General features: G+C 38.0%; 1 protein-coding gene across 1 annotated transcript in view; it reads left to right on the forward strand.

Moving 5' to 3' along the window:
• The window catches only part of LOC119418514 (WD repeat-containing protein 26), a 368,230-nt gene that overhangs the window by 356,290 nt on the left and 1,948 nt on the right, over positions 1 to 9,992 (forward strand). The gene's annotated exons all lie outside the window — the stretch shown is intronic.

Genomic DNA, 9,992 nt, shown 5'->3' on the forward strand with positions numbered 1-9,992 from the left:
TGAAATAGCAATAACACACAGAACAGACCTGGGATCCTGAACAGGCTTAATTAACATAAGCCAACGAGTCCGACAAGCAAGTTAACAGTAAATTCACCAATCTCATTCCACATCACTTTTGAGGGCATTTTACTTGTGTTAAGTTTTTCTCAGTTTGGGTGGGGGGGGGGGGGGGGTAGAGGAACAATATATAGTTGTCAAAAGTCTAGAGGGCCCTCTCGCAGCTGCAAATGTTAATGTTTACTCTGGTTCATGTCAGTATGAATGAACATTTAACACGTCAGTCAAAAATTGCATCATAAACAGGGGAAAAAAACATATATAAGTCACAGGAATGGCCAAAATATGAAAAAAGGTGCGACTTATAGTCTGGAAAATATGGTACTGTTATTCAACCAAATTTGATGAAAAACATAAGAACATTTGATAAAGCTTAGGAATACTGATAAATGAGAGTAGCATATTGCCTGCCACCTAACAAAGACTTTGTCTGATCTGTCAGCACTCACAGTAAGTCATGAGGATGACTTTCAGCTACTACCAAACAGAACTTCGGCTAATATAGCTTTAATTTTGTGTCTGCTGAGGCTGATTTGGTGTAGCAACCATACTGAACCAAGTTGACCTCAAAAGTTAATCCGTTGTAGAGGTACATCTAATGCTTACTTTCTCAGAGTGTCATTAAAATCCAGTGGTTCGTGAAATATTTTGCTAACAGACAGACATCTGAACACACAGAACAAAAATCACATGATCACCTGCCTTTTAAAAAAATAAAATAAAAAATAATAATTTGAACTAGATCTCGAAAAGGTCCTATATATATATATATATATATATATATATATATATATATATATATTGTTTTTAATGTTTTATTTATTTATTTTAAATAAGTACATTACTAGTTGTCTTAAATGAAAGGTTTGGAAGATTAAAATAAAAACTAAAGAACATTTATGCCCAAAATCTTGAGATTTTTATCCATTTCATTTAGGAACAAAAGCAAACAGGATGAGAGGAAGCAGCAGTGGTCACAGTTACAAATGCCAATGTAAAAAATAAAACCATAACGTGACAAAATAATAATAAAAATTAAATTAAAAAACAAATAAACAGAAAAACAGCATAATCCACATGGGGACAATCTAAGCTGCTCATTATTGTGGCAGCAGAGAAGTCATTTGTAAGATAATGCAGACGGAGAAAGTGCAGTGCAAGTCACAAGAGCAACATGATAAACTGCATGTCAGAGCTGCTGCACAGATTTGTGTGCGTGTGCGTACGTGCATGTGTGCGTGCATCCAGGAGCACATGAATGCAAGCTGCCTCGTGCGACCAGAGGGAAAAAGGTGGGTGCTGGTGAAAGACGAGCATGGCACCCCCTCGTCTCAACAGGGTCGCGCTGCTACAGATGTTCACTCTGCTGCAACTCATTACCATAGTAAACAGGTGCCTGTGTGTGTGTAGACATCCTATTGAGCCAACAGTTGAAACCAGCTTTCATTCTGAATGTGTTTAGATGAAAAACACTTTGCATTTGCCGCTTGATTCATCTGCGTTTGAGAATCAAACTGCTTCAGCATAACATACATATAAACACATTTTACAAACTCCCTGCGGTGTGTTTGTGTTCGGATGCGTGTGTGTGAAAGGATAAACCGAGATTTAGCACCAGCTTTCCTTCTGCTAACTCTTCTTTATCATCATCATTATCTGTATTCCCATTCCCTTCAGGCTCCCGCACTCCCACTGACTCCACCCTCATCCTCTGTCTCTCGTCCTCATCTCCTCACTGCTTTTTGGAATTTTTTTTTTATCCGAAGAGCCAGAGGCGAACGAGTAAGACCTGCAACCGAGTTGACGCCTCGGGCTGTTTTAACCTCACCCAGAACAGACAATGATCCTTTGATATTTAGTTTTTTAAGGGAGCTCACTGGGCATGCACGTCACTGCTTTTTTGGTTAAGATGATCACGTTCTTTAATGAGGGAGGAAAATTAATAAGCGTCGCTCTACAATGAGAATTCCCTAAGTGAGCCTGTAATGACGGAAGTGAGGGGGCTGATCTTTCCAACACTTCCAAATGTTGACATGAGAATTTTAAAGAGCTGCAGAAGAGACATAAGGATTACAGCTCTGAATGAATCCTCCTTGTGCTTAAATACCAAATCAAAGCCCAAAGATATTAGAATTGAGCTGTTAAAGATTGAACAGCTGCAGAAAAAAAAAAAAAAAAAGCTAAATAGTCTAGAATAGATACTCAGATGTACCAATCGATGAACGGGTGACTGGAGTTGAGCGGGTTTTAGCTTGTCGAGTGACCAGCTGATACAGCAATTAAAAATCTATTGTTGTTTTTGTTTCCCTCCAGGCAGTGAACACACCACAACTAAACTATCAAGTTGTGCTATCAACAGCACTTGTTCAGTTAAAAGTTATTTTTTTACAGAGTAAAAACAACGCAACGTTAGCCATTTGTGGCATCTGCGAGGTGTTTGAAATAAAAGTCTGAAAAATCACAGGAGGTATAAAAAGCTGCTAAATGGAAATTACATTTTCTACCAAGATACAGCTGCTTTATTAAGCTGCCTCTTAAACAGTTGGCAGTTTAAGTCCAATCTTTAGTGAAAGCAAAAAGACTTGAGCAGACAGCAGCAAAGATTTATCGTGGAAAAGTTAATATATCGTTTTGTGTTTCTATGTGGAACATGTTGGCAGTCTGTTGGAAAACTGAGGTAGACTAATTATACTATCTAGGAAATAACACAGGCCGCTGTTACAGCCAGATAAGCTAACTGTGCTAAATGCTAACATAAGTCATTACCGACGATGTGGAAAATTTGAAATTTATTTGACTATTTAGTTCATTTAATGAGCATAATTTATTGTTTATTTATTTATTTGTATTGTGCTCTATTAATTCCCAATGGGGAAATTAATTCTCTGCATTTTCCCTATTGCACATGGGAGCTCACATGTGAAGCAGTGGGGCTGCCATCTAAGGTGCACAGGGAGCAGCTGGGGGCGTTAAGGGTCTTGCTCAAGGGCCCAGAGTGGGGCAAATGAGGGTGGAGGCAGGTGTGGGTGTTTCACCTTTCCCATTCACATTTTGATGTTAGTCGGTCCGGGATTTGAGTCAGGGTTGACCGGTGACCCTCCGATCACAGGCCCATCCTCTCCAACCTCTGTGCCACCACTCCTCACTAATGTGTCACTAATGCATTTAATGTCAAGTTACTATTTATTTATCAGAATGTCACCATCGTCATTTCATCATCCTTTTACTAAAATCCTGTTTTTGTACAACTGCATACAGCGCAGTGACTTCTCAACATATTTAACATAAAAACATGTAATGTCCCCTTTGCTCCTAATGTTCATAATTAATGACTATTCATGGCAAGAATAAAGACAAAGTTCCTTACTAACAATCCTTACTTTGGACACAGCTTTATTTTATAATGAAAGGTCTGTAGAAAAATAAAATGAACTTTCTGTGATTAGGTGTACAGTAGTCCCTAGTTTATCACGGGGTTTCTGTTCTCAGCCCCCACCTGATAAGTGAAAAACCACGAAGTAGGAATAGTAGTAAAAGTAGTAAGTAGTAGTTTATTTTAGTATATATATATATATATATATATATATATATATATATATATATATATGCATTTTAAACCCTTCCCAAATGCTTGCAATATTCTAAACAATATGTCTAAGCTCTAAAAGCTCTAAAAGAGCACAGCATGTCATGATCTCTGCTCTCGGCCACGCCCACATATCCGCTGCAGAGCGGAGATCATGACCCGCTGCAAGAGAGAGCTTCTCCCTGAACATGTGGGCTGCACAAAGGTGCAGCAGGTGCTAAATAATTTAAAATAATTTATTTAAAAAAAAAAATCCATGCTTATCGTGCGGCTCATCCATCAATCAGCCACTGTGTGTCATGTCCAATCTTATTTTGAAAAACCGTGATAGAGCGAGTCTATCGAGGGACTACTGTACTTTATATTAAATTGTGCATGAATTTAAAAAAAAACAAACATGAAGGACCTATATCATGGTTCATACAGGATATATACTCTACTGTAATTGTTTTTCCGTTTAGTTTTATTTTGGGGGGTACTTTATTTGTTGAAACACCCCTAATTACAAACCTGGAGGAATTTATTGTGTAGATTTCCATTGGTGAAGGGTAGAAATCAGAGATCTGATGTTATTTTGATGAAGATTTTTTTTGTTTGTTTTTGTTAACATTGCATTATTGTCTTTTTTTTTATTATTTGACCAGTTAAAAATGTGTATTCTGTAAACTATAATACTAAGAGAGAAATGAAAATCATTTTAAAAAATGTTAATGGCCGGTTAGAGCACACCAAAAATTGGAATTGACCTTGAAACTATGATGGGATTTCTACTAACAATTGTTCAATCCTCATCTGTGCATCCTGTTAAATGAGTATGATGGTGATACCTGAGATGCTTTTCCAGTTTGTCCACCTTGTCATGAAGCGATGCAGTCATGTCCGTCTGCGGTCTGAAAAATATTAAACACAATTACAAAATGCATGTTGAAGTTAACAAAATGGAGCCACGAAAAAAAGGTGGTAAACAGCTTGCACAAAGACATGGTACACTCTCTAAATGCATGTCTGTGTTTATAAATGTAAGTAAAGTGTGTGTTTGAGTGTCCTCAGCTCTGACTATACCACTTCCTCCTTTAAATGCCCATTTTCTCCTTCATTTCTTCTTCAGACTCACCATCTAATGCTTAGTTTATCTCTGCTTGTTACACTCTAATGGTGGAGGAACATTACTCTCTTCTGGGAAGATTTAGACCCACTTTATGCAGTCCCACAGAAAAATATAATAAAAAAATGAGTTGAATCATGGTTTCTATCATAACACATAAATCTGCAATATTCTATGTGAAGCCATTTTGAAGCATTATAAGTCAAAGAAATCACTCCTGGGAGAAATGTTAAGTTGAGGTTATTGCACATATATGATTCAGATTTACAGTTTTGTTCATCCAAACACTGCAGAAAATAAAACGTGTCTGAAAAGGAAGACAACTTTTCTAAAACACAGCAATGTAATAATTTAGAAATAATTTATACAAGACAAATTATTAAACTAGAGAGTGCAATACAATAGAAATTCAGAGAATGTGTGGTTCATTTCACTTAATTGTGCTTTTTTTTGGTTGAGCTCAACAGTATTTATATTAATAATAGAGTAAAAGCATATTAAAGTTTAGCTTTTATACATATGTTTAGTAAATGGGTTTGGAAAAGCACTTGTTTGTAAAACTGAATAAAATCGAAATGTTTTTTTACCACATATTTAACTCGACTTTACTCTTTTTCACACCTTAGTCACCTAAAATCTTTATCTTCCCAAACATTCAAAAAGAACATGAAACAAGGCAGGGATAGATGGATGCTTCTACATTGCCATTAAATTTATATTATTTGATTGTTTGCATAAAAAAACTAGCATTTTTTGTAAGCATAAATGGCAGCAGCAGTTATCTGTAGCACTTCCAGTGAGAATATTTTAATACTTCTGCCAAAATAACTGTATTATGCAAAACTAACAGTGAGGTTTAAAAAATAGCATTGCCATGAATATATATGAAAGATTTGGGATTGGAGTTGTTTTTATCTTCTCTGAAGACACATTTTTCTCTTTGGCTTTTCACTCAGCTTGAAATGTTGGTTTTACTGTTTTTAAGTTATTTGTTTTATTGTTTTTACCGTTTGCTCTTTTATGATTTGGTAGTTCGTTACTTTTATGGTATCTGTTGATTTTATGGTTTTTATGCTTGCTTGTTTGTGTTAGTGTACAGTAATTTGGCCAAAGGTGTTGTTTTTAAAGTGCTTTATAAATAACGTTGTATTGTATTGTATTTAGACTCAAAACCAACGTTGTTCAAACAGCTATCTACAGCAGGTAAGATATTAATTGCCCATAACCTTTGCAAAGAACCCCATTTGAAATGACCTAAACCAGTTTTTTTCAAAGTGTTTATGCTCAGCAGCTGTAAAAATTAGTTGAATATAGTGAATAAAAGTTAAAACATTCTAAAAGTTGATGTTTCTTTACATACTTTGTAGCAATGTTTGTGGGTTTGTGTGGGGGGACCTCAACCAGAAGCTACTGCTGTTTGGGGGATCCATGGCATGGAAAAGTTTGGGAACCCCTGACCTAAACCATTCATTTAGGTGCAAGATATCATGGCTCATTTTGGTGATAAAGCCACCAATGACTGATTATGAGACTCTGCTAGGTTCAGGGTGTGCAGGTTGGACAGCGTTCCAGTAGATGCTGGTGAATTTAATTCTACATGGATTGACAGTAGATCATGTGTGTGGTCGCCTGATTTTGTTGTATTTTCCACACCTGGTTTAGTTTCAGCACCAGGACTTGAGCCATAGTGTTTGGACTGAATCTGGGACATCCTTCCGACAGCACCTGGGCCAATTATCCCTCTTAACCAGCTGGATTTGGGCCAACGGGTCAAATCATTTTGGCATCCAGGCTCAACACCGCTGGGGATTATTAAATGTCATTTTTCGTTGTTTTGAGTAACAGAAACCAAATTCCAGTGGTAGCAGACAGTTTTCCTTTTTACTTACGCATTTATTTGGCAATGTATGACTTGGGTTACACATAAATAAGTGTTTTATGAGGTCCTTGCTCTCCAATTTCTGGCTCGTTTATTTGTGGGTTCAGATGGACGTTTGCCCCAAATTTGACAAAATTCCCTTAAGGCTTCCTGAAAAATCGCATCCTTAAACCTCCGAGAGGAGAATCCTAAACACATCGCCTCAAGCCATAGCTGTCACCTCGCATAAAAATGACACCTGCAGTGTGGACTCGTTCACTTTATTACAATAATGCAGCTTGTTTGAGAGGAAGCCCAAGCAATTTCATTGTATCTTGTTTCGGTGCCGTTATTCCCCGCTGCGAGTGTGCGATTGAAAAGCGTACATTCGCAGCATGGGGCTCCACAGCAGAGCAAAAATGAGCCAGATGAAAAGAGCAAAGGGCGCAGTTGTTACAAGTTATGATGACCTGCAGCCTCCTGGCAGGACGAAAACAAAGCTTTCCTCACAATGCTACATTCAATTCCACAATTAGAGTTGATTTTGTAAGAATAATCCATCTAAATGCGAGCCATTTCTATTTATTTAACCTACTCTAATGCGCTACAGGCTGACTGCATCAATCATTTCTCTTTTCCAGTCTATGTTTATGTATAAACCATGCATTCTAATTTAATTTTACTGCAAACCCACACATCCTTATGGGAGCTTACAGAGCAGGCCCTCTTGTCGTATGAAATAAAATATGTTCCAGAAGATGTGCACAGAGAGGCAGCCAGAGCAATAGAAGGAAATAATGTATGGATTGTAGCATGGCCAGCCAATGGCTCCTTAGAGTGCGAGTTGAACAAATAAGGAGGAGGAGAAAAAGATAGGTTCCCAGGGAGAGAAACATAGGTTGTAGCTAGGTTTATTTATAAGTCTAAAGAGAGCTAAAAGGACGAAAAAGGAGAGATTGTGGACAAGACAGTCATTAACTGCTCTAACATCCCGACATCGCAGTTTAAAGAACCTAGATGAAGATCAGCGCTGGCATTTGATGAGCAGAAAATATATGACCAGACTTGTTTCTCGTGTATAATTGTGTGTGCATTTGTCTGACCCAAAGCCCCTCTGCGGCAGACACTCCAGGATGTCATAACAGAGGCTGAGCTGGTCGTCTCTCTCGCAGCTGTAGATGCACTCCAAAGCCACCTCCATCAGCTGGTCTGGATCTCCAATAATCTTCTGCTGGCTCTGGAGAAGACGACACAAGAGTCACTGTTTGCATTTGCATCAAGCCTGTCCTTACAGTTAATGTACAAATACATACTGAAGTACTGCATCAGTTACTTTATAAGTGCATTTAGGTGTGATTCATGCTTTTTAATAATGGAAGTGTGTCCGTGGCTGTGCCTGTTGGTGTTGTAACATTTACAATGCAGAATCAAAGCGTTGGTGTGGAAATCGCACCCACAGGCCATAATGTTTGTTTGTGTTTATGTAATACTAACATTAGGTTTGGAGTGCTGGAAGATGACGAGCGGCAGGGTGAGGTCCTGCTGTGCCAGGCCAACCAGGTACTTTGCGAGCAGAGATTTGGCTGCACCTGCCTTCTGTCCCTCACAGCGGTGCAGGAACGGCACCATCCACTGGAAGGCATCTTTCACGTAGCGCTCCGAGCTGGTCTGTAAACAGAAAGAAGTAGGCAAACATTTACCATTTGCAAACTCCTTAATGATAGGCCAAGAATCTCAAGAGAGGTCTGTTGAGAAGACATGAATAATATAAAAGGGAAAAACAAGTCAGTACACAAAGCAAGGCTGTGACACTCACAGAGCTAAACTTTCTGCGGTCCTCTGCACTTTTATTATTTTTATTTTACTGATCGAAGGTTTTTAAGTTACCGTATTTTTCGGACTATAAGGCGCATAAGGTGCAATTTCAACGAACACGTCTGTTTTCATACATAAGGCGCACTGGATTATAAGGTGCATTAAGCGAAACTAAAATATTTAGACAGATTTTTGAGCATTATGTACCACGTAAAATCAGTTTGAGGTCAGTAAGCACAACCAGAATTAATACATAAGGCGCACCTTATTATAAGGCTCACTGTTGATTTTGGAGAAAATTAAAGGATTTTAAGTGTGCCTTATTGTCCGAAAAATACAGTATTGTCAATAACTTAGAACAATGGTACAAGGGGAATAAATTTTGTTCTCATGTTTTTAACATGTTGAATGACAACAAACGACTAGATTACTGAACATTAGCTTTGGTTCAATTTACACCCATTTTGGAAAACTACATTTGTGAATTGAGAAAATGTCATTTGCTTCTGTCGATTAAAGTCCCTGTAACATCAAATATCTGTGTTAAATGTGAACGCGTTATTGGAAAGTTAACATTAATACCGAAAGAAAATATTAATTATTGCTGCCGAGACGAACAGTTGAAATATTTGCATGCACAGTAGCAGGAAGTGATGGCAAAGGAGAATGCCTACATGCAAACAGAGCATCGCTACAATGGCTGACACAGACAGTAGAGAAGAATCTGATGTTTCTTTAGATTACTTTGAGTCAATATCAGAGAGAGACCAAGAAGGGTCAGAGTTAAGATAATACAGTTTTAATAAATACAGACTAGGGTGGTCCCCTTTTTAAAGAGATTCCCTTTAATGTCACTTCCTGTTTCCCTTTGGCCGTGCCAAAATGGGTATAAAATGTTTTATTATATTTCTTAAATATTAAGATATTTTCTTCCACTTAGTGTATTTGTAAGAAATGCTTGTCACTTGGCACTTCAATTCATGACTGAGTGAATGAAACTGACATCAAGGTTGTTTGGAGCATGTGCGTCCGTACATGCGTGTGTGTGAGAGTGAGGGAGAGACTTTATCATGCTGCTGAAAGAAATGGATAAAATCAGGCGTCTCAGATTATGTGATCAAGAACTTCTTTGTGTAGTCACTGGGGAACATCTAAACATTTTGATATTTAGATTTATGCTTTGCATTTTGCAGACAGCACTTATTTGAAAGCTTGAACTATACGGTACAGTAAGTGGGTACTGCTGCAGTCTGCAAGGATGCATGTCAAGTGCAACCAAGGGCTTTGCACTCATCTTGTGACAACCCTGACTCATGACATACATGAGAAAGCATTCACAGAAAGCAAAAAAAAAAAAACTTGGGGGGAAAAAAAAATTACTCAGATGTTAAATGTGAGTTTGCACACCCACGCACAAACATTTTTACTCTGCTGTATTGTCTCTGTGAGAGAAAAAAAGACAGACACAAACGAAGAGGGAGATTTAATCTAAGCAGTTTGGTAAACATCCACAAACGTTCTCACACACACACACACACACACACACACACACACACACACACACACAC

Source organism: Nematolebias whitei, chromosome 12 (genome assembly GCF_014905685.2).
Source record: "Nematolebias whitei isolate Nwh7 chromosome 12, NemWhi1, whole genome shotgun sequence".
In the NCBI taxonomy this organism is placed as follows: domain Eukaryota; kingdom Metazoa; phylum Chordata; class Actinopteri; order Cyprinodontiformes; family Rivulidae; genus Nematolebias; species Nematolebias whitei.